Raw genomic sequence first — 24,970 nt, forward strand, 5'->3', positions numbered from 1 at the left:
ATGAGTTCAAATCTTTATTTTGCCTCAAATCCAAATAAGAAAATGCTTTTATATTTTATAACTTCTCTGTATTCAGGAATAATCATACAACAATTCAAGAAATACTGACGATTAAAAAAATTAGAGTCGATAAAAAAAAGATGGAAGGAATATCAGTGACGTCACACTTTGTGGGTGGAGCTATGGGAAGGGTTGCCCGACAGGTGAGGTGAACCGTAGGGTCAGCCAGTGTCCCTGAGTCCTGCTACTAGTGATGTTATACCCAGCGGAAGGGTTGGTTGGGCTGAGATACAGAGAGACACAGCAAAAGTAGGGGAGAGAGAGAGAAAAAGAGTGGAGTGATAAACGAAGTACAGTGAATAGGGTTGGTTATTTCTCACTGTAATCCAAGTGATACTATCTGAATGCTTAGATTTACAAACGCTATTTTATGAAAACTGTGATTTTATACGTATTTTTACTATTCTGCCTCAAAGCTTAATAACAATTGTGTTGCCTAAACTATATTTTTGTTTGTATGTTCAATTTAAACACTATTATTATTATTATTATTATTATTATTATTATTATTATTATTATTATTATTATCAAACTGCTCTATGATAAATAATCTTTTGGAATAAAACGATTTCGTCTGGTTCACATCTTTTGTCAAAAGAGATTTTGGTCAGCAAAACTTCCAGTTGAAGAATCTGATAAAATTTGTAAGTTATCGTCACCAGGTCAATAATTTGCAGATGAAAGGAATGAGCGGAAGAGACTGACATTAACCGTAAATGTGCAGACGCTAAGAAGGAAAATGTTTCCATAAATTTTCTTGTGACCTTGAGCAAATGATATAAAAAATCTTTTTCACGCGAAACGCCCCTTCGCATTACCTAGCTGAGAGAGAGAGAGAGAGAGAGAGAGAGAGAGAGAGAGAGAGAGATTCATTTACTATAACAAAGTATCCTACTAGAATTTTGTCAGATGACAATTCGTGGTACATATAAAAAAATTTAGAATACAACCCACACGATTTTCATCATACATATAAAATATTCTTGTCTGCCAAGAACAATTCTAGTTAACACACACATAATCGAAACACTAACGATCACTCCTAATGTTCTTCCTTTTTAGAGCGTTCGAAAAAAAGTAATAAAAGAAATCCAGATTTAGCGTAACGCATGCCTTAGACTAATACGTAATGAAGTTTACCGCAACGAAGAACTGACATCGGAGTAAGGTTTGTGAGTGAAAAATAAGGAAAACAGACATCTTGATAATAATACAGATAAAAGAACAGGCGGCAATAAACACTGACTTTAAAATGACAGAGTCACCATCAGAAATGTGCCTTTCTAGCATTGTGGACCGGAAGTGTAACTAAATACACCATTCGCCGATACATCTGAGGAAAAGGTAACGCGAAGGTGAAAGTAGAACTTGAAGTCTTTGAATTATTTATAATTATATTTCAAAAAAACTTCGAGATGGAGACCTGCGTCTTGATGCCCCGAGAGCTATGCCTCCTGGAGGGAAACGCTGCTGGTCTCATGAAGCTGGTGACGACCGTGACTGTGCCCCAGGGTACCGTCTTCACCCCCACGTCAGGTACTCTGAGGATGGATTCGCTACCGCCGTTGGTTCCCTTGCACCCCTGTGACGTAAGTACTGCGACGAATATTAGTGTAGAATATATATATATATATATATATATATATATATATATATATATATATATATATATATATATATATATATATATATATATATATATATACTGTACAGTATACATGCATACAATATATAGACATAGATACATGCATATATATATATATATATATATATATATATATATATGTATACAGTATACATATACAATATATAGACATAGATACATATATATATATATATATATATATATATATATATATATATATATATATATATATATATATATATATATCACCAACAGGTTGAAAACAAGTCCAAGTCCAAGACATCAAGTAGAGAAAGAACCTCTGGCAAATGCTGGACGATCACATGAAGCACTTGTTAGAAAAAGCAATAAGTCGATTAATTGCATTCAACTTGTTCATGATGTGTGCGCGATAAGTTGCTGACGTGTGCTTATTTTTTTTTATTTTAGTGTGAACGCACTCCAAGATAACTGCATACAGCGTTTGTTACCATAATTAGCATTCAACGAGGCGCTGCTTCATTTACGCCTAGAATTTTCTTTTTCTATAAAAGTGTTTTAAATTTGGTATAAGGAACTTTGCATCAGCAACAAATGCCATATTAAATGTCCAGTGGCAGTGTATGCTAACTTTAGAAAGGGCACATTTAATTGCAGTCATATATACAGTCACTCAGAGGTGAAGGATCTTAAAAATGTAATTATTTGCCTAAAGCTTCTATCTACCAAGGGTCTACGTAAGGTAAAAATACTTTTTAAGTTTACTCTTCCTCAGTCATACCTAGAGGGATATCTATAAAACTTTTAACAATTTATGCTGATGGCTATAGTTTCTGCGCAAAATGAAAGCTTCTGAAACACTGATAAATGAAGCGTATACAAGTATTCTACATATATAAAATCTTAAGCAGAACTTAACCATCTGCCGACCATTCGACTCCAATTATAATTTTGTTAGTCGACAAATGAACATTCATAACAAACTTAGGATTACGTATCTAAACCGGCCCCCTTTTCTCAGACTGTCATCCACACGATCAAGCTCGTAGCAAAAGTAAACTACAGTCCTCATGTAATATAATTTTGGCCTGATCCTCAAGGGGTCTCAGAGAGAGAGAGAGAGAGAGAGAGAGAGAGAGAGAGAGAGAGAGAGAGAGAGCCAGTCGAATGTTCTTAACCGCTTCGGGGAAGACCTCTAAAATTTAAAATCATCAGGTCATTTGTTAGGTTCAATAGGACGCAGCCAGAGGCAGGATAATCGGAGACCTCAGGTAACGCCATTGCAATATATATTGCTTTATAGCCAAACTACTCATCTTAGGTACAGAGTATAAAAACACAGTATTAATAGTTTTTTTCTTTTTCAAGGAAGTCAAGTGTGGAAAAAAGGTAGAAGCTGTCTAGATGGCTAGTTTGCAGCTTATGAGTGAGAAGGATAGTGAGGAGAAATGCGGAGATGCGTAGAAGTGGTAAAAAGGTTAGCTCAGGTTTTGGGAAGAATACAGAGAGGATGACGTAAAAACTGCCAAGTGAAATAAAAGCGGTAATGGAACGGAACATCATTAATATCCAGGGAGCTAGAGAGCGCGTGTAATATTGTTGATGACAGTGTATGTGTACGTGTGTTGTGAGTTGTACGTACTATTGATGAACCATCTGTGCAGGTAGATGAAGATGGAACGGTTACAGTATAAGGTTTTCGTACCTTCCTTGATTCAAGTCGAAGTGTGGCAGGGGACTGCTGCCTAGAAAATTATCGGGAGACATGCATATATTTGAAACCACTTTTATTAATAGATATGTGTGTTTGTGCGTGTGTGTGTTAGAGAAGTATTCTGCATAATGGGTTCAGCCTTGTTTCAACTGCAGAAATATCTTACAGAGGAGAAACGTTAATTGTATTGTATAAATAAATAGTCAAGAATAAGCGCCATTAAAGATTCAACTATCAAATGATGAACATAGTTTTGATAAGTATGTGTATAAAAACTTTAATTTATTATACTAAGTTGTACATTAATTTTCCCTTACGTAAAGTGCGTTTCACTTTTCGTGGTTTTAATCGCTATTCTTACCTTTCAAATCAACGACGTTCGCAACAACGTTGCTGGCAATAATGAACACTCATCAGGAAACTAACCTAAACGTCCAAAAGACGTACTCTATCGAGAACGATTTTGCCCCCTGAGAGAATCGAACTCTCGACCCCTGGTTTACAAGACCAGTGCTCTGCCCCTGAGCTAAGGAGGCGACGTATCGAACGGTCGCTACACAAGTAAGCTACCGCGCTGTAGGGAGCTTCGTTCGCCGGTCTACAGACACGATAAAAAAAGATACTTCCCTTAAATTATGGTTTGTTTATGTCCTTGTGAATACTCTTTTGCGTCACTTCATGTTTTGGGAAGGATTCGTCGAATGTATGTCTCGTTGTATCAGAGATTTTAATATTTTACAAGGATATTTTCTTTATGTTTGTGTGGTTTGCCATTGTTGCTTCATAATGAAGACTACGTATTTCAGTTTTTGCGTTACTGAGTTCGTTTTGAATTATCGTTTTATTAAATGTGAAACCTAAATGATTACCCATATATATATATATATATATATATATATATATATATATATATATATATATATATATATATATAGAGAGAGAGAGAGAGAGAGAGAGAGAGAGAGAGAGAGAGAGAGAAAAATCCCTATCACGGACGGCGAAATATGAAAATAACAAACAAAAGAATGCGCTAGTAACCTGGTCAAATAGCTCTCCTAATAACATACAACATTCGTTGCATAGCGTAAATGTTGACGAACGAAAATGACCATTTAGTCGCTGGTTACGAACGGACACACACACATATATATATATATATATATATATATATATATATATATATATATATATATATATATATATAGATATATATATATATATATATATATATATATATATATATATATATATATATATATATATATATATATTCTGCAATATTCTGCAAAGAGGTTTGCTCATAATTCACTTGTGAAAATATGAACGCGACAATGACTCTGGACTTGGTGTTTCTAAAAAGTCCCCTCTGTTTTGGGAAAAGGCTGATTGAAATCTCTCTTTCTCTGCACACACACACACATATATATATATATATATATATATATATATATATATATATATATATATATATATATATATATATATATATATATATATGTATATAGGAATGTCTTTTACTGTAATGCAAGTGTATAGTATGAAGATGAAAAGGCCCATAGAACACCGTTAGAATGTTGCAAAAAAGTTAAGTATGTTGCAACCATATATTTCTGGCACTTCCTTCTGTGCCCCTGGCCACTGGTAAAAGTGGACAGATGACAGATACAAGGGTATATATATATAAAACATATGTAGGTGTGGCAGTAAGTCTAGTTGGTATGCCATTGACCCAGGAAGGATGGAAATTAAGGTATTTCCTTGTGATTTTTGGCTTTATTAGCTCCCGTCTGGCGATGCGTCTGGTGATCGTATTTAATGAAACACCTTCTTAAGAAGAGTCCTGAGGATTAACCCGTCGATGTCATCTGATTCCAATGTCCTCCTGACAGGTTCATATTGTTGGTTTGATTGATGATAGCAGATTCCAGCATCTTACTTTTGCACGGGCAACTATTTCTGAAAACCAGCTCTGCCCCACTCCAGTTTATGGTATGGCCTTTATCCCTAATATGTAGGAAAATCCCCGAACTCTCTGAAGCATGTCGCTCTGTTATGTAAATCTCAATACAATTGCTGCACGGAAACTGTAAATTCCTGCTTCTTCCCCTTTTTTTTATTTAAGTATACATTAATGAGTGAGCTCCCATGGATTTGGGATAATGGAAAATAAAAGTATTATTAGACCTGAGATGTTCTGTAGTTTTTTGGATGTTTTCGTCTTACGAAAGCTTTAGTTTGTCGTTAAAATCTATTTGTCTGTTGTGAGTTGGACCTATGTAGTATATTTTATTCGCTTTGTTAATAACCTTCTCGATAATGTGTGGTGGATAGAGCAGTTGCATTAGGTGTTGGCGGATCGTGTTGAATTCTTTATCTAGGTATCCATTGAACATATTCTGAGTTCCCGGAGGAATAGGTTGCACCCTATATATATGACTGTATATAAATCACGGTGTGATAAAAAATTTCATATATATATATACTGTATGTATGTATATATGTATATATATATATATATATATATATATATATATATATGTATATATATTATGTATATATATATTTATATATATATTTGACAAATGTTTATAAAAGGTGTTTTCTTGTGCTATATGCTATGAAAATTCAAATTAAGTTTTTGAGCTATAATAAAGTACAGCATTGCCGGATTCTGAGTTAGAATTGTCATTTGACGCGGTATACCAGTGCCTTTATATATATTTACGCATACCGATAATTTACAGTTATATACTTAAAATAATCTTCCACTTAGTAGAATTTAATATGAAAAAAACATTCTTAGAAGCAAAGCTTTTGCAACCATTGCAAAATAATTCCCGTAAGCAGAATGTAGGGGATGGTGACGTTTGAGAGGAGCGTAATCGCAAGATATTAAACATTCCAGTTACGGTTTAAGTAAGACCATAAACCTGAATCATTAATAAAAACCAACGCGAAACTCCAAACTGCTAAACGAACGAAAGTCTAAACCACCAATAAAATCGAATATCATAAGTCTCAACCATTAACGGAGTCCAAAATTCTAACCTAAAGTACAGATGGGAATAAAATTCCAAAACAACAAAATGAAGACCAAATTTTTAAACCAAAATTATAAACAAGACTAAAAGTAAAAATGAAGAGACAATACAAGTTTCAACGGAAAGACGACGAAATATCAGACTTTGAAATTAATTAAAAGTAAAGCAAGACCAAAAATTTACTCCATGAACCCTGTCTAGATCCAAATTCCAAACTAACAGTCAAACGCTTAGTTAATATCAAACACAGAAAACGAAAAGTAAGACAAGTATCATTCCCGTAACATACGAGGAATTCGGCAGAGGAAGGGGAGGTTTTGAAACTATGTGGAAGAAATGTTACTTGTAACAAAATACAGGAAATGATTTGAATGCAATTTCCGTGAAATGTTAAAAATCGATTTGTCGTTTTGTTCCATATTTCATTCAATGTTATTGTTTTTTTTATGTATTTGATGTTTTCTTTCCGCTTGTTTGGTTTTCGTTATAAGACAGCATATTTCCTCCGAAAAAACATGGACCGGTATATTTTTATCTTTATGTGACAGTGGCGATATGTAATATATGTAAATATTGTGGCTTATAGATAAAAAAATAAATAGTAAATAGACTAATAATCTGCTCATTTCTAGACTACAGCTGCTACTTATCACGGGGAGTGGAAAAAAACTCGTATTTCTTTGTTCATGACGTTACTCAAAGAGGGATAGAGAGCGTTGTGTACCTTTCGATATTACAATGAAAAATCTGAAAGAAATTATGAGCCTCACACGCATAAGATTCTAAAGAAAAATCATGAACCACTGCAGCAGATAATAAAAAAAAATTCGCAAAGCAAACGGGAGAATAATTTATATCTTATGGGGTCAGGCTTTACTTCGTCGAGGCCCTCCTGTTTTCATTGATGGAATACATTTTAACGTTGTTTTCTCTCTCTCCCTCTCACTCTTCAAACGCCTCACCCCATTGCAACCCACAATAGTTGAATAACAAACAGTACACTGTTTCGGTCAACAGAGGTAATAATGTGTTTTTAGGAAACGCGCCCATATTATATCCATCTGCTCGGGGATCGATCGCTAGACCGTTCACTTGTGAGATGAACGCTCTTCTATATAATATATATATATATATATATATATATATATATATATATATATATATATATATATTATACATATATACATATACATGCACTGTATATATATATATATATATATATATATATATATATATATATATATATATATATATATATATATATATATATGTATATATATACAGTGCATGTATCATGTATATGTATAATTATTAAGGGACTTGAATCAATATAATAAAAGTACGAAAATCTAGGCTATCTCTCAAGAAGGAATTTGAAGCACTCCAGCATATATATATATATATATATATATATATATATATATATATATATATATATATATATATATATATATATATATATATATATATATATATATATATAGAGAGAGAGAGAGAGAGAGAGAGAGAGAGAGAGAGAATCAGGGGAAGGGTGAGTGCAGTGAAATATTTGTATTTCGATTCAATATACATTACTTGTTCATCATGTACTCATTTACCGTGTATCCTGCATATCTGACCGCTTACCTGGCAAGGAAAGGTATGTATTTATTCATTAAAGAGATTCCAATAGTTTTTACTTCCCTCAGAGCATAGAGAGAGGACGGGAATTCCTTCCACTGATGCGTGCTTCCTGCTTCCTAGCATTATTGTAGCGAGAAAATTCACCATAAATGAATCAGTATTAATATTTTACTGTAAATGGAAATTCTGTTTATAACTCAAACTCCTATACCACACACACACACACACACACACACACACACACACACATATATATATATATATATATATATATATATATATATATATATATATATATATATATATATATATATATATATATATATTTATATATATTATATTCACACAGTACGTTTTGATACCCAATTTCTTTTTTATGCAACCTTCTGCTCTCATCAATAATTTTTACTGATAATTTTTTCCCTATTCCAGTCATTCCTAACTGTCCATTCTTAGTCTTGCTTGCTCGAACGTCAAATAAAAAAAAGAAGATAAATCTGAGTACTTCTGGCTTTGGTACATAAAAATTGACACACCCCAAAACGCTGCCATGACAAATCACTGGTCTCCTAATCTAGTACATCGGAAATATTCTCAGAGGAACGTCTCTTAATGTTCTGGACGTATAAAAAGACAATAACATTTCTTGGAGGGATTATACCGAGTCTTTCTTATTATCTTCAATTACTATTTACATTTCACAAGTTATTCCTTTAAATTAATTTCTATGCTAAATGTTTGCGAATCCGCTCTCTTTAGCTAATCATATTTCGATCACTGGTTATTGTGTAATTGGGCATTTGATAATTTATTATTATTACAAGCCAAACGGCAACCCACGTTCGGAAACAGAACGCCACAAGACTAAGGCTGGCTCTATTGGGGAAAGCAGCCACACACGGAATAAGAAATGCAAGAGCTGAAAGGTAAAAAATGAACCAAGTAAGAGAAATGACAAAGAAAATTAAATAAAACAATAAAAGTACGCAATGAGCCTCATCTACTCTGCTTAAAAAAAAGGGGGGATTGACAACCTTGTGGACACTTCAACATGGGCATCAATGTTCTGTTTTATAGGGCACCTCTTGCTTTAGCCGTCTCTTCGTGGCTGATTGAATAAACCTTAGTTTCTTTAGTTATTAAAAAATCTGAAACTTAGTGAGATTTAATATATCATGTAATTGAAGCACTCGTAACAATTTAGCTTCGTCCTTCCATAATTGGTTTCGTCTTTCAGCACTCGCCTCTCTTCAAGGCCAATGAGTAGTTCGCGAAACGATCACGATGGTTTTGGGAACACGAAAATTCATAAGTCCTATCAGTTTTTTGGAAATAAGGCCCAAGCATTAATAAGGAATAACTTTCGATGCGGCCATATTGCATGTCACTGACTGACCTTTTCTAACGGCTGAATTTAGGAGTCCTGACTAAAAACTTCTGTTTTTCGCGGAATCTCATGCCGCCATATTGGATATCTTGAGAAATCACTCTACTGTATTCATACTCCGTGTATCTGAAGTATTATCGGAAATTCGCCCGGTAAAGGTACTGGCACGTGGCTTCAAGATAATTTATTCCTGCCTAAAGTCATAAGGAAAGGCGGAATGATCTTCCATGGGAAGTAAACAGGACAAATAAGGACTGATCCAAAGCTTATAGAAACCGGTGACTTCGTAAAGCAAGTAGCAATGCCGATGGCATGTGAGCGCTACCATTAACATATCAGGATCTTTCCTCGTTTCGTGGACCTTCTCGGTACCAGTATGTTAAGCATTGGTCAATACGAGAGAATTTATCTCAGGGACAGTGATTTTGCTTATCCCGTCTGTTCAGTAAGTTGCCCCGGGGAATAAAGTGATATAAAAACTAGGAGATATTCAAGAAGTGATTACAGATATATCTATTAAGAAAAAGTGACGACACAGTATACGAGACAAAAAAAAAACCCGCCTGGTGTGCGGATGCTAGCCAATTGGAGGGCCTCCAAAATGATTCACTTGGGAGCAAAATTACCTCTGTTTAGGGCCTTCAGAAGATGATGTTTCGGCCAAAAAACTGCTTTTAGTATGAAGCACATATTACCGAGATATCACCTGGAGTGAAGTCACGTACAATTTATTTTATGAATAATTTTTTCCTCTTTTATGGAAACAGATTATTAAGACCTCTGTAACTTTCTTTTTATCTTTTTTTGCTCAAATACAAAGAAACTGTCAATTTAAAATCAACTGTTTGTTATATTAGTTTGCAGTAAAAATCAGATAACAAAATCCAAGAACCGAAAGTTTTAATGACGACCCTTTACGTCGTTGAATGCCAGGCGCCACAGCAATTCCAAAATCGCTGGAGAATCCAGAGATTGACGTTGAATTTGAGGTAGTTCAGCATATTCCTCGTTCCTGAGTACTATTCAATCAATCAGTTTCCATTAACAAAGGAAATAAGACGTCATTCCTGTCGCACTTTCTTCCATTAACGGCAACACCAGGCGTGGCGTACCTCGAATATTTCTGTCAATTCCGTCCATATCAAACTCCACGAAAAGGAGACCATTCTTTGCCGCCATTAGCCATAGATGTTTCATATACGATATATAATGGATTAAATTAATTTACATTCTTTTGTCTTGCTCTCCCTTTCTCTCCCTACCCACATATTTACTGATTTTATCCTGAATTTAGAAATATTCTGTTTTTCCTGTTATGTAGCGTCGTTGATACATGAGAGAGCTTTGGGAAGGGATTTTTTTTGTCAAAATGTAAACTGGTGGATATTGTCGTTATGTGTTTTGAGTGATTAGGCCTACATCACTCTTTCATATATATATATATATATATATATATATATATATATATATATATATTATATATATATATATATATATATATATATATATATATATATATATATATATAAATGTAATATATATTATCATTACTATTATTATTCTATCATTATTCCAAAGATGACCTGAATTAGGCTACGCTAAATGCCCTAGCATCGACTTGATTGCGCCAAACACTGAGTGTCAGCAAAGTACGTCCTTGTCTTCATCTTTTTCTGAGAGAGAGGGAGAGAGAGAGAGAGAGAGAGAGAGAGGGCAAGGTTGAGGTAGAGAACATTTTAAAACTGCTGATTTCGTCAGTTTATCCATTACATGATCCCATGGGCACTTTCCAGAAAAGAGGTTCACACATGGACAGTATGACGGAGATGGAGGAGAAGCATGAGTAACATCTGCAAGGATCATTAAGCGATCGCCTGCGGGCTGGAAAACAAGGAGTCTGGAGAGAGAATCCTCATCTTGGCGGGTTGGGTTACGACGAAGACCTATGGAGGTATAGGGTTTGGCTGCGGTTTGGGGACGCGTCTAGAACAGAACTGATTTTCCAGATTGGACGTCGTTTCCGTGAGAAGAAACGGAGATGATACACCCTCACGCAAGTTAACGGAGTGTTCTGATATGGTGTTCATGATATCTGCCATGTCCTCGTTTGATCTGAAGGTGGCAGAAGGCCAGGAGACTCAGCAAACTTCTTGCTGAGCCTAGGCTCTCAAGAGAAGAGCAGGAGTGGACAATAAAATACGAAATAACAAAGTCCTGTCATATTCTGTCATTCCCATCTTGATTTTTTTCTGATATCATGTCCTGTTAACGAGACATAAAACAGCAAGGCAGGTATAGGACGTTTTTCTTCCTGTCTCTGAATCCATTTGGTCACATTTCTTGTGATATACTGAAAGTTAGGACTTGATTTAACCATTCTGTTTTAGTTACGCGCCTAATTTGCATGGTGTAAAAATAAAAGTGTAAAGTTATAGTTGCTCATTCATCGTTGTACATTTCTTTTCCTTTACCTATAATGTTTTTTTTGAGTTGTTCTGAGTGGTAATGAAGGTGAATGATTTACTGATTTTTATTTGATAATTCACTTAATTTTGAGAATCTCTACATGGATTACGAGAAATCACGGTGATCTAAGCCTATTATATCAGAATTTACCCACGAACAGTTCGTCAGGGAGGAAATCAAAATTACGTGATAATGACATAATGATTTTCTAACCTGCTTCATTACATAGCACGAAGAATTATATTTCCATTGTTGGGTTGTAAACCTATGTAACCTATGGTTTTCTCGCATTATGAGCTAAAAAATAAGTCATCTTTGTGCCCGTGCCCAATTATGATGTCACTTTGCAACATTATAATCACATGGTAATGAAATCGTATGAAATTTTCTGGCCTACAGTACAGCATGCAACCAACAGTTAAATATCGTTCAACAGGTCTTCAAAAACTATGCAACCAACAGTTAAATATCGTTCAATTGCTAGGTCTTCAAAAACTATGAATTATGGTTCTCACACGTGAGCTAACCATCGGTTCTTTCATTCTATGACGCCACATCAAGATTAAGTGGCCATGATATTACTAACTAGCCCACTACAGAAATCAATGATTATTTTTGAAGTCTTGGGTGATGCAACCCTCTATGTCCCATGGCTACTCCACATAAAAGGTTACAAATTATGTTCCCGGCTCATATTTATGATATCACATATCAATATTTAGGATATCATTTTGGGACACTACACACATATGAAAACGAGGTCACAAAATTTTTAACCATGTAACATGCGAAGATGTACGATCCTTGCTAAACTATGGCTTTGTTGAAGTAAGGGTGATAGTAAAGGATACTTATGTCTCCCTCGCCCCTGTCCCGCCAGCTTTCTATGAGGCAGTGGCAGCATGAAACCACCGTAATTTAAAACAGCATCTTCCAACTTTAAGCATTATCACATAGGATTATGCATGCATACATAATCCAGAAAGTTTAAGTATTAGCAATTTTTACCCGGCCAGCCCCTCTCAGTCTAACGAAGCTAATAATCAGAATTACAGTGAAATCAGAATAACTTTTGAAACTATAATCATGCAAAAACTACATTTTTTAGTCCATCGAGAACACGGATTCCCAGATAATAATCGACTACTAAAATAACCAAGTTCGTTTATTTTAAATATTATAATGGTATGGCAAGGCGTATTCAAGACTAACCTTAATTTGCATTAATTTTCATTAAAAATCTGCTAAATTTATGCATCATTTCATACCTAGAACCGGCAGCGAAATTTTCACAAACGGTTGCCTGGGGACCGTCTGAAAATCTTGGAAGAAAAACAAGACAGTTATTACTTCGAATTCCATTTCACCTCAAATATCACACCTTTAAAAATAATTTCCACATTTTAATGTTTCTTATTTTATACCTGCCCATCATATTTGTACAGCTTCTCACTTAAAATCCTGTATAGGATTTGTAGTGCTTCTCCCTTCAATTATGGCAAGAACTGATAAGCTCCTGAAAGTGCAAGAGACCTATTAACGTCAGTCTTATTCTTTCCTCAACATCGTCTCGCGGATATCATTGGTCCTTTGTACTTAGGGAAAAGAAGCTCAGAAAAAGTGATGAAGATGAGCAGAAGGCTTTGGTTTAAGGAGACATGATCGCGTTACTTGCCCAGGGCGGAATCCCGGGAAATATAGACGTGAAGTCGTTGAAGCGGATGATCTCTTCTGGCACCTAGATCACTCGATCCACCTCCATTGGAGTCGACGGCGCATACCGTCTGATACCCGCAAAAGAAGAAGAGACGGTACAGGACGAGGATGAGGCGGGATTGCTTTAGCAATGGAATAGAACAAAATTGAAAGGACACTGAAATTTTAGCTTTATCACTCATTGTCCGTTGAAACTCGTAAACAAGAGGTAGACGACCAAGATAAGGTATGAAATGTCATATCAGAAGTGTAAAAGACTAGTACAAGAGGCATCAAATTTTACGTTCTAAAACTCATTTCCAGCTAAAATTCGTACACTTTCAACGCAAGCGCAATGCACATCAGGACCCACATGAACCGACTAATTGCCAAAGGCTCCACAAGTCTTTTTCAGCTTATGGGTACATCCATCAGCCGCCATTTTCCTTTGGGTATATATTTTCACCCCCATAACCTCCTTCTGAACGAACCGCGCCATCGGACCATTTGGAAAAGCCCCTGCAGCTCTAGAAGCTCTCCATTAACCCCTTCCCCTTTAGGCTTGCGTGTACCTGATCTGCTTTTACAAGGTTGATTAAGAGTTGATGATGTGGTTATGGTGCAAGATGAGGGAGTCGACAGCGCTACTCACCGACCACTTTGGGAAAGGTGTCTTGTGTACTGTATGGTAATTTGAGGGTGCGCTGCATGGTACAAAGAGGGTAGACTGGGGGTGATCAAGATGAGGATGCACTATGTGGTACCACGAGGCTGTGCTGCTTTCTATAATGAAAATGGACTGTATGGTACTTGGTGGAAGGACTGCATGGAATCAGGGTGCTTCGCTAAGTTTATCGCTGAATCTTCATTTTCGAAAAGCAAACGAGTTAGAAGTCATTCGTGACACACATGGATACTGGGAGCGCTTGCTCTTTAAAAGCCAAAACATTCAAAACATTGTCGCATGTGGTAAATCTACTCCGGTCTGAAAAGTTTTCCACGGAAATAAAACGCATAAACTATTCTGACTGGTTTTGTTAATGTTAGTTCTACTACTTCTACCACTAGTGATAACAACAGTGATGACTATTACAATGATTATTGTTATTATTACTACAAAGTCTTTTGCTGGTCTTATAAGGCACTTTCGTAATCGGCTCCCGTTTATCTGCCAAGCAGGGTTATTAAATTGCCCATATTTACCAAGAAAAAAGAGAAATAAAAAGGCTCAGAAAAAACCCCCAGAAAATTGGTATCTAGTTTACAGGTACTTTACTTTTCTTTTGGTCAAGGTCCACATATTAACCTCGGTTTTAACAAGCTTCCATTTTACTGTTACTCTCCTTACCAAAAGTTTTATGGATGAGTCTATTAAAATGTCGTAGTTGAATGGCGTTGACTGTTTTCAGGATAATATCATCTAAATGCTACGTAAGTAGCTTTCATATATATAGATGTATATATATATATATATATATATATATATATATATTTATATATATATATATATATATATATATATATATATATATATATATATATATATATATATATATATATATATATATATAATAACTGAATCACGAAAATATGGAACGTGATGAACATATAAATAAAGGTAAAATCCACGAAGGAAGGGGAAACACTGGAGTGCTGCGAGGGCCTTTCGACTGTCTGTCGTCCTTTGCTAAGTAAAGGACGACAGACAGTAGAAAGGCCTCGCAGCACTCCAGTGTTTCCTTCCTTCGTGGATTTTACCTATATATATATATATATATATATATATATATATATATATATATATATATATATATATATATATATATATATATATATAAGTGATCAGTACATGTTTTGTCAGAAAATCATTCTTTTCTTTAGTAAGGTGCCAAACTTTTATTCTCTTTTCATCTAAATGGAGTCTGTATATTATGTACACATTATGCGTTTTAAAGTTATTGTTTGCCATCCATGGATGTGTTTAAATTTACAAAAATTTCCTAATAATTGAGCTGTTATTTGCAGCACAGCGGTTAAAGTATCTTGTCACAAAAGTGAATACAGAGCACGCAACTGATATAAATTTCGCACAAAAAAAAAAAGATAAAGTACATTTTTGTTTCGCATCAACACAACAATTAAGACGTACGAATTCGTCAATGTTCTATATAAATGCCAACTTTTCCGGCTTCTGTAGCCACCTTACCGAGACTTTGATCAAAATTTGACAAGAGAGAAATGGCAATAACCAATGAGAACAGAGAGATGCATGGAAACACAGGGCACCCAGCTGAGCGGCGCCAGAAAGCCCCAGGCCCTTGCAAAGAGCGACTGAAAAATCCTGCTTCACGCTCCGGCTACGTAATCTGTCTTCGGCGATTCTCCTTTACGGCTTAGAAAAGTTGTATTGCCTCTCGAGAAGTGAGTTGTTTGATCAGATGTTGTTCTAATAGGTTTCTTTCTTCCCCATTAGCGCTTTAAAGCTTATAAATTAGCTTTCCCTTTGAATTCGAGGAGAATGATTTCGGGTTAGGTCTCTATTCAAAGCGCAATTTCACAACCACCGAATTCGGGGAACGGCGTTTAGAGGTCGACGGGATTCAGCCATCATAGAAGCACTTCTGAAAGGTTCGGGAGTGAAATAATTAACCTTCATCAGAGATGACTGCAAAGACTTATTGACCAACTAGGCAATCAGGAAGCAGCTGCAGAACCATGTAATCCGAATGATTTTACTAAATTCAGTTATGCACACTACCAACTAGTATAAATCACAAAATGAAACGAAATCGATAAGTATTTCTGTTGAACGTATTCGCGTAATAGAGCAAAAAAAAAAAAAAAACTTTAAATAATTGCATCATGAGTCCGAGTTTCATACGTTTTCCAATAAAACAAAAAAATCTTTTTGTCTTTGGGCACAAGAATGTATGCTACTAATTACCATATATCAAATTTAAGCTCACCAAAAATCATACGTTTCCAAATCCAATACCAAATAGTTAATGTGGCATTCACCCAGTTCTCGAAAAAAAATACTACGCGTGAAATATACCTATCAAAAAAAAAAAGGAAAAGATTTACGAAAACTCGGGTCGAAAATCTTTACAGGTTAGAACATTTTGTGTATCAATGTTTGACGATAGGATAAAGTGAAAGTCATAGTAAGTGAGCCCCGTTCGCAAAGCGGAGAAAATCTGCTGCATGTAAAAATAGGAAAAAGGACAATAACAAGATTACTGAGAGAGAGAGAGAGAGAGAGAGAGAGAGAGAGAGAAATTGTAAACCACGGAATTAGTTTACATGAGGAATTTTTTATTTAGTTCTGACATGTCAGGCTCAGAAACTTGATACGCTATGCTCTTCCAGATCATACAGTAAACCAACCAACAAACAAATATATAAATGTACCAGAGAATGATCATGACCAGATCTAACATTGGTTTAAATGAAATAAAGAATATACTGAAGGGCAGCTAAATCTAACAAAGAATGAATAGAATAAAATGACACAGAGCGATCCAACGCAAGCTAAATCTGACACAAGTCTAAAACCGAGAAAATAGTCGACATCTCGAAATTGCTGTAAAACAAGTCACAGACAGATCCATACTTATATATATATATATATATATATATATATATATATATATATATATATATATATATATATATATATATATATATATATATATATATATATACAGTATATGTATATATATATATATATATATATATATATATGTATGTGTGTGTGTGTGTGTGTGTGTGTGTGTGTGTGTGTGTGTGTATGTACATATATGAAACTCCGTAGATCAATGTAACTGATAACCTGCTGTTGAGCCGAATCCATTTCTTCTCTTTCTTTGGGCTGGATAAAAATGTTATAGCATTTTTGAGAGTAGTAAGGAATTGACCTTCATTTCAATGAATAATATAACAAAGTGTTTCATGAATTTTATTACCATGTAGTCTATCTTCACAAACTGGTGTTTGTTTCCACTGAAGATTTCTCGATGGTGCTCATGATAAGGTATTCATCCAACTGATAACTGATCGATATTAATATTAATTAATTTTAAAATGGCGGCTTTCACAATTTACAATCAATTCTTTAAAGTGCTAAAAGTATCATTATTGACAACGTATCCGTTACGTGTAAGAAAATAGATTACCTTCTAGAAACTATCTGTTAATTTGTTTTTTCTAGTATTATTAAAAAAATGACAGACTGGAAAAAATGTTCAAAAGTTTTAAATATTATATCTATATCTATCTGTCTATCTATAGCTAAGTCATGATCGAGCCCGGTAGCTAGTTAGCCAGTTTTGTGTGTGTGTGTGTGTGTGTGTGTGTGTGTGTGTGTGTGTGTGTGTGTGAGAGAGAGAGAGAGAGAGAGAGAGAGAGAGAGAGAGAGAATATCAATGAAAGTTTCTCATGAAAAAACGCCACTTAATTCCCACGGAGTGAAAGCAGAAACCCACGGCGCCAGTTAGGCCTATATGGAAATTTACAGACACTGGATCTTCATTATTCCCCTGTTGCGATGAAAGACGATCTTTTGGAGGGAAAGGTGATCTAGATTGTCCAGAATTTTCCTTCGGGGTGAGAACTTGGTCTTTTCTGGATTTCACAGGGAGGTGTTAGTTACTCTCTGTCTACCTGCTTGTCTGTCCGTCTGTCTGTCTCTAAAATGGTCTGCAAGTTCGTTTCCAGTTTAACCAGAACTATTTAGAAAGGTGAGTTAGGTATTTGTACGTTAACTAAAAATGGGCAATACCGCTTTTGACGGGATTAAGAACGTCATTCAACATGCTGAACTTCATTTACTGTAGGTAAATCTCAATACCTTGCACCTGATCGGGGTCACAAAATAAGACAGCCCATATAATGCAGTTTCAAGTGCCAATCTTACAGGTTCTTATCGTTAGTTTGATTGTTTATGACGGACATCAGACTTGCAGTTGTACGGGGATTTGTTTTGGAAACCTGCGCGTAATCACTCCAGTTATCGATATCAACCTAGTAACTAATTCTGTATCAGAATCCTCGCAGCTCTTAAACCGTTCTTATCGCTGAATTGCGCTCAGTTAATACTGTGCAAGGGATCTATTGGTCGCATCGATACCGATTTCATGGCAATGATAAAATTCTGTTAATACTGGAATGAATTTGTTTCTCCCTTAGATTAATTTAATGAGCGAACTCGCGACATTTTTTCTTCGTGAGAAAATGATCGAGATTTCGATACATTTGTTATAAAGGAAAACTGTTCTATTGTTGAAGTTTTTATCTTTGTTTTTTCGTCAGTTTATCTGTCTGTTTAAGAAGTATTTTATTTGCTATGCTGATGCCTTTTTCAATAACACATACGCGATAGACTAACTGGGTATATGTAGGCAAAAGGTCTCAAATTCTTTCTCAGGACATCCAAGTGAAGTGAACATATTTAAGCCTTCTGAGAGAATAAGGTAACCAAGATTGTGGTTGGCAGTTCTCATGATTCCTCCTGTTGTGATTCGTCTAGAAAGTTAAATTTTTGCGACTTTTCCTGAAAAAAAAAAACTACATTTTCGCGATTGTTTCCGACAAAGAAATACTCTCACGTCTCCTCGGAAAGCTAAATTTTTGCGATTCTTCATGAAAGGCTAAATTTTCCTGCTTTTCTCTGTACAGTTAAATCTCACAATTTCTCTCCCTAGAAAACAAAATTCTAGTCAATCTTCCCGGAAAATAGAGTTTCTACAATTCTTCTTGGAAGAATTAATGTTCGCCATACTTAGAAAAATCAAATTTTGTGATTCTTCCTTGAAAGTTTCATTCTCCCTGTACTTTACAAACGCAAACACAAACATAAACACGCACACACACACACATATATATATATATATATATATATATATATATATATATATATATATATATATATATATATATATATATATATATATATATATACATAGATATATATATATATATATATATGTATGTATATATATATATATATATATATATATATAAAATTATGTATATATAAAAGCTATATATATATAATTAATAAAACAGACAGACTTATTGTCAATGTTTCTAGAAACAATTAGCTTTAAAACTCTTTCTACTTGTAAGGATTTTCCATTTATTTTCTGCACACTCCATGCTAATGATGGTGCGCTTATATACAATGTTCTTATTCGACCTATCTTAGCATCTTATAATAAAGCCATTTATAAACTGGCAAAGTATCTAGTTCCCATTATGCCCCTTTGGCTGAAAATTCTAACAGCCTTAAAAATTCACGAGTTAAAAAATACTATTCTTGCTCAGACACTCGGATCTTGTTATGGTAAGCTACGATGTTGAGTCCTTATTTATAAATATACCTGTACAACAGACCATCGATGTTATTTTACATGAGCTTTTCCTATGGATGAGTCTCGTTTTGATGGTTTCCGTAAGAACGATTTCAAGTAACTTTTAGATCTAGCGGTGCGGGACACAGTTTTTGTTTTCAATAGTTGTTCTTACTCACAAACTGATGGTATGGCCATGGGCTCTCCACTTGGTCCCATCTTCGCCGGTATCTTCATGTGCTCGCTGGAAGAGCACATGCTTGAGACTTGTCCCCTTTGTAACCATCCACTATTTTATATAAAGTATGTAGAAGGCACGATTGCACTTTCCACAAGTCAGTTTGACGCTGAGAGGTTTTTAATTTTCTTTGATTCATTTCACCTCAATATCAAGTTCACGTTTGAACACAAGACCAACATTCGGTTACATTTTTTAGATATTTTAATAACACGCTCTTCTCAAGGTTTCTCTACTTCTGTTTTTAGGAAAAAGTCAATCGCTGGTCTTGGTACAAATTTTTAGTATTTGTTCTCTTGACTCTAAGATTAATGCCATATAAACTATGCTTCACCGAACCTTTGCTCTATCCTCTAGCTGGCAAGCTTTTCGCAATGAAATCACGCTCCTCCAAAACTACTTTAACAGTAACTGCTTCCCCACCCACTTATTCTTTAAATACGTCTCCAAATTTGAAAATAATATTTTTGTTCCACGTCATCCTACTCCTCACGTTCCCAAATTACCTTTTCTAATACAGTCTTCCCTTTATTCATAATAGAACCTTTCATAAAGAACTCTAAGCTTTAATATCTGGTCATCTCCATGCCGTGAAAATTAAAATTATACCCACAAACCCACTGAATATCGGTAACCTTTTCAGTTTCAAAGACCGTTTGGACCTATTAATGACCTCGCGTGTTATTTATAAATTACTTGTCCTCGCTGTAATCGAGGAACCTATATAGGATCGACACATAGGTTACTTAAGGTCCGAATCGACAGCCATAGAGCTGTCAGCCAAAGAAATGGCACTAAACTTTCAAATTCCGAACTTCCCAACATCAGGGATCATGCCGATAATTGCAAATATTCAGTTCAGTATAAAGACTAAGGTTTTGGGCAGAGCCCCCAATCGTCAGCTCTTAACAATTAATGAATCTTTGTTAATTAAAGAATTGGTCCCCTTACAGAACACCCATTCCACGTCTACTGCACCTCTTTATCTCTAGTGAACTGTTTAAGTTTTTCCCGGCTCTTGGTCGGTCCTCCTTCTGCCTCAACTGTTGGTCCTTACTCATATTTTTAGCTGTTTTTGTTTTATTGTATTTATGTTGTGTATTTTAATATCTGTCACTTAATTCTATTGAGCTAATTAGGTAGTATTACCTTTTTTAGCTTGATAGAGAGACCTGCTGATTGGCTTCGAAACGCTGCAACCGAATAAATATGACTTCCTTGACCTGTTGGTGTGCCTCCCCTGCCTTCATTGTATTGTTGGATTTTCAGAAACCTCCGCCTGTTGAATATATATGTGTATATATATATATATATATATACATATATATATATGTGTGTGTGTATACACGTGTGTGTGTGTGTGTATGTAAGCGCATCCTCATCACCATTGTGGGAAAAGTTTCTAAAAAACCGTTATAACCAGAGAAAATACAAAGGCAATTTGTTTCTGGAAACATTTATAATGAGTTTGGTAGACTTGCATTATCTTTGTCATATTGCTACTAAATCCTTGTAATGTAAATTCACCAAGTGGATGAAATTGCTGGAGGATAAAGATGTCGAACCTTTCCTTTCTGCAGCGCTGGAGACCGTCAAAAGAAAAAAGAAGATTATTGCCGGTAACAAGAGTCGACGTCGAAAGTCCGGAAAAAAAGATAATCTCTCGCCTAATGAAGTCGACCCTTTCAAACAAATCTGTCCTTTACAAGCTCATCGTATAGATGCCAAAAAGAGATACCCCGAGTAACAAGAACTAATTAATCTTCCCTTTTCGCCTTTAGCTCGAGATGAGATGCGTGTGAAGTGCTCCTGGTTGCGGTTGCATAGGGCTCGCACATCTATGTCATCTGAGATCTCTCCGCAGATCCTGCGGCTAACCTCAGAGCCATCGACGTCATTTGCAGTGGTTACGCCTCATACATACTGTAAGGAGTAAAGCACGCAGGTTGCTGCAAATGCACTCTCAGGCTATTTGTAGGAAAAGTCGCATTTCTCCTGCCTAGAAATGGTCAAAAGTGAGAGCATTTTTTATGAACCCAAAGCCTAGATAGGTTTTTTTAAGTTTATGAGTACCTGGTTCCTGGAAAAATCATATTTCTCCTAACTTGAAATGGTCCACAGTGAGAGCATCTCTACCCAAAGCCTAACAAGGTGGTACGTTTAGGAGTGTCTGGTTCATCTTGACAGCAATAAATGTCTAATAATAATAATAATAATAATAATAATTATTAATAGAAAAAAAAAGGAATGGCTCTCTCAAACATTGCTCCCAATGGTGTGCGTCTAACTTATTGTCTCACTTTCAGTGCAGTAATCAAACAAGTGAGGCTTTTTTTTTTTTTTGTACATACGTCCATGCAAGACTTACGGAAACCAGAAAATTTCACCTAAGTAAGATGCCAAGAACTGCGCACATGAAAAAGGTACGTTAATTAACGGGATAACGTTACAGACGTAATTAAGAAAGTGCCAACGCATCGCCTAACCCTATGTGACAGCCAGTATAAAATTACTGACAGGAAGATAATTGGTTCTAAAGAAACTTGACTGCGTAAATCGTCTGTTGCTTTGGGAGGACTTCGAGTCTCACGAATTATTGCATGATTCTCTCTCTCTCTCTCTCTCTCTCTCTCATTTTCTCAAGGAAGGCAATGACGCAGAATAAAGTTCTTGGTATTAAAATGTCTATCAACGTTGATTTTTGTAATAAAATAAAACCCAAACACATACAAATGAAAACTAAATTAATAAATAAATGAACTGGTGTAGTATTCAATACCCTACGGGACGTGCACTTATTGTTTAATTGTCATTTCCGCGTTGATTTGCAAGAAAACATTAATAATACACTGTTTCGGGATTGCAGAGAAAATAACATTTTCTTTTAAATAAATCGGGAAGGATATTTCAGATAGAGGTGCCACCGAAAAATGATTAGAAAGGAGCATCCTTGCTGTTACAAAGTGATGAACTAAGTGACGTAGAACCTTCAAGGTGGGACGATAGACTGAAAAATTTGAGTAAATTCTTAAAAAAAAAAAACGCCAAGGAATACGCAGGATGTTAACAAAATACAAAAGCTTCATCATTTGATCTTCATTTTGCTATTTTGACTTTAAGCAAATGCAGAGAAGAATGAATCTCTGATTTAAAGTTAAATGAGACCTAAGACCGAAAATACAACGGAAACTATGATGGTAAATATACAGGCTGGTACTGCTGGGTATACAACGGGTCCTACTCCTTCCATTGCAAAGGGTCTTATATTTTGTGTTACTGCGAATTTCATTACTCATAAGTAATTAACTTCATAACTGATGCTATAATAAGACACATAAGCAATGGCATAAAGAATACGGTAACTATCTCTCCAAGAGTCCTTAAACTGATGTTATCAAAATCATCATCATCATCTGTAAATATTTTTCGAGGACACCCCATCTGCCCTCATTTCGTCTGTAAGCCGAGTCCTACTCTGCGTGTCACTTGAAGTTAATTATTTTTTTGAATACAGCATTTGTAGTATCACAGCCGCTCTTGAATAGCTACATCTGTCTCCTCGTCTTGATTACCTCCAGTTTTAGTTTTCTGCAAAAGAAAACTATTGTGCCGGCTTTGTGTGTCCGTCCGTACTTTTTTTCTGTCCGCCCTCAAATCTTAAAAACTACTGAGGCTAGATGGCTGCAAGTTGGTATGTTCATCATCCACCCTCCAGTCATCAAACACATCAACTTGCAGCCCTCTAGCCTCAGTAGTTTTTTTTATTTAACGTTAAAGTTAGCCACAATCATGCTTCTGGCAACGACATAGGATAGGCTACCACCGGGCCGTGGTTAAAGTTTCATGGGCCGCGGCTCATATTAAATTATAATGCGACCACCGAAATATACATCTTTTTTCGGTGGCCTTGATTATACGCTGTAGGGGCTGTACAGAAAATTCGATTGCGCCGAAGAAACTTCGACGCATTTTTTACTTGTTTCCATTAAAGAAGAAATTCATAAGGAAATTTATATTCCTTGCTTCTAAGCGTAGCTGCAATTAATGTGGCACCTGGTCTGGGAAGTCTCTTAAATATTTCGCTTTCGTACTCTTTGCTGCAATCTCAAAATACGTATGTAGTCACTTTATTAAAAAAAAAAAATCTTTGTAATTTAATCAGTCAGTAATTTGGCGTATTGTTACGAAGGCCGCTGCGTAATGTAATCTTGTGATACCATAAATCGTTTCTTACACATTCATAATCAAACGCTTATTTTTGAAAACTTCTGTTTTTTGACTGATGACGTTCTGTTGCCATTACATTTAGGATCTGATATTTCATATTTTTTTCCCATAAATCTATAAGTATAGGTGCCTTACCCTCTTAATTATAAGAATACAGATCGGGGGAAAACAAACCATAAAAGTTTTCTTTTTCAATGATTCTTTGATTGGTATTACGAGTTCCGTGGCTTATTTGCCCGAAATTAGAAGACTTGTTGTTATCAGTGGTGAAGAGTTATAAAAGCTTTGATATCTAACTATGCAGCAATGATAAACGTTATGACTGAAACTATGATGATTCTCGTACTATATAATCTTCAACAGAATTCTTTAAAACGGGTGCATTAAGGTGTTTCTTAATTCATAGAATGCTGCTTCATACTGACGATGCTATATGAGTCTCACTGAAATTATAATTACACAAATCCCCAGAAATTACTATAATTACCATTCAGGTCTCTTTTTTTCTCTACCTCCTTAAGTCTTCCTTGAGAAATAAACTTCAC

At 35.3% G+C, this 24,970-nt stretch overlaps 1 protein-coding gene and 1 non-coding gene across 4 annotated transcripts in view; one reads left to right on the top strand and one right to left on the bottom strand.

Moving 5' to 3' along the window:
- Positions 1 to 233: 233 nt before the first annotated feature.
- The window catches only part of LOC136839301 (zinc finger protein 239-like), a 36,446-nt gene continuing 11,709 nt past the window's right edge, over positions 234 to 24,970 (top strand). Inside the window, exons 1-2 of one of the 3 annotated variants that reach the window (XM_067105163.1) lie at positions 234 to 273; positions 1,123 to 1,649. The gene's annotated coding sequence lies outside the window, so the exon portion shown is untranslated. Of the gene's footprint in view, positions 365 to 1,122; positions 1,650 to 24,970 lie in introns of all 3 variants that reach the window. The other 2 variants (XM_067105162.1, XM_067105161.1) reach the window with 2 other exon arrangements.
- TRNAT-UGU (transfer RNA threonine (anticodon UGU)) lies at positions 3,863 to 3,934 on the bottom strand. Its single transcript has one exon. It is a non-coding gene; the product is annotated as a tRNA-Thr (tRNA).

This window comes from Macrobrachium rosenbergii, chromosome 6 (assembly GCF_040412425.1).
Source record: "Macrobrachium rosenbergii isolate ZJJX-2024 chromosome 6, ASM4041242v1, whole genome shotgun sequence".
Taxonomy (NCBI): domain Eukaryota; kingdom Metazoa; phylum Arthropoda; class Malacostraca; order Decapoda; family Palaemonidae; genus Macrobrachium; species Macrobrachium rosenbergii.